The sequence below is a fragment of the Penaeus chinensis genome, chromosome 7 (genome assembly GCF_019202785.1).
Source record: "Penaeus chinensis breed Huanghai No. 1 chromosome 7, ASM1920278v2, whole genome shotgun sequence".
NCBI lineage: Eukaryota > Metazoa > Arthropoda > Malacostraca > Decapoda > Penaeidae > Penaeus > Penaeus chinensis.
In genome coordinates, this window is record NC_061825.1 from 37702772 (window position 1) to 37704387 (window position 1616).

General features: G+C 46.2%; 1 long non-coding RNA gene across 1 annotated transcript in view; it reads right to left on the reverse strand.

The window, feature by feature from the left end:
• Nucleotides 1-1217, reverse strand: part of LOC125027420 — a 2266-nt gene extending 1049 nt beyond the window's left edge. The window contains exons 1-2 of the long non-coding RNA XR_007115022.1: nucleotides 1130-1217; nucleotides 1-770 (exon numbers count right to left, since the gene is read on the reverse strand). The exon at nucleotides 1-770 is cut by the window's left edge and continues 1049 nt beyond it. This is a non-coding gene — a long non-coding RNA (uncharacterized LOC125027420). The remainder of the gene's footprint in view (nucleotides 771-1129) is intronic.
• Nucleotides 1218-1616: the final 399 nt, after the last annotated feature.

Sequence of the window (1616 nt, forward strand, 5' to 3'; positions counted from 1 at the left end):
AGAGCACGACACCGCTTCCTCTCCTGGATGAAGACGCACGTGAACAGCATGTTGCAAATCCTACAAGACGCGGCAGACTAACGATAACCTTGAGGCCAATGGAGCTCACGATGGAGCCACGCCACAGGCAACGACGGATACTAACGATGGGTGATGATTATGATAAAGAGGGTTCGGGATGCAACATCACTTGCTGCCGATAAAAAGCTTTTAGCCTTCAAAAGCTGCACAACACCGGATCACACAGCTTACTATGGAACACTATATATAACCTACAAATCACAACCATTTTACGGAGTGGGAGACCTTCGCCTTTCCCTTGCCGGCGGATCCTAGTCTGAGGACCACGAATAATCCTCCTGACCTTGGTTTCAAAGTCCTCTTGGGATTATAGAATCCTTCTGAAAGAATCCTATCTCCTCCCCTTCTTTGGAAAGCTTTCATTGGAAGCACAGGGTCAAGTTCATCTTCTCACTGAGGAACTACATCCGAGAAACCTCTCTTTTTTCCCTCTAAAGTTATTCGGACGTACTCTGTCTCCGCAGTTAGTCACGTAGAAGCCTCTCCGGAGGACCACGTACCCAAACACACACACATTCTCCCGCATTCAGAGCTCACTGAAGATGTACATCTGATTAGAGGGTCTTGGTCATAGCCACTAAGAGAAGGTCGTGGGGGAGCTTTTCAAAGGGTCGACGTCCCTGGTTGGTGAACGTGGCCACGCGCACGGCTCCCTGTCGCTGGTAGTTGAGGTAATTTTCACATAGCATCTGCGGGAGGGCAGGTCGTGTTAGATTGGTAGGGAGAATGTCTATGACGTATAGGTATATACACAGAGGGAGAAAAACATACATATAGATATACAGATGAATAAATAAAGTTAGATAGAAATATATATCCAGATAAATACACAAACACATACACACACACACACACACACACACACACACACACACACACACACACACACAGACACACACACACACAACCCCAAACACCCACGATTACCGACTACCTCCTTCTCTCTCTTCATCCCGATGCACCACTCGCTGTGTCACCCCCAGTCTCCCAGTCACCTGCTTGGCCAAAACACTCCTTATCAGCTTCCCTCACGAAGGTCGCTTCTCACCTGATTCAAAGGATTAGAGTTGACGGTGAAGACGCCATGGTACTGCCTCGTCTGCGCCATCCTCAGGAGCTCCTTTTCCAGGTGTAGGGCTAGCCTCACGTTATCCTGGAGGAGGAAAATGAGGAGGAAAATGAGGAAAGTGAGGATGAGTTGTTGATGAGGGAAATGAGGATGAGTTGCTTAAGGTGAGGGAAATGAGGATGAAGATGAGGAACGTGAGGATATTGCGCGCGTCAAAATGATTCAAAGGTTATGATGCATTATATTTTATGTGGTAAACTTTTTGTGTTTTATGTGTTAAGAACAGGAAAATGAGGATGAAGATAAGGAAAATGAAGATGAGGAAAACGAGGAAGAGTTGCTGACAATGAGGAGAATGAGGATGACTTGCTGAAAATTGAAGAAAATGAGAATGATTCAGAAGGAGTTGGAAATGGAAATCCTCAGTCCCTGGGAAGTGAAAAGTGGGCGTTGACATTTTGTTTAT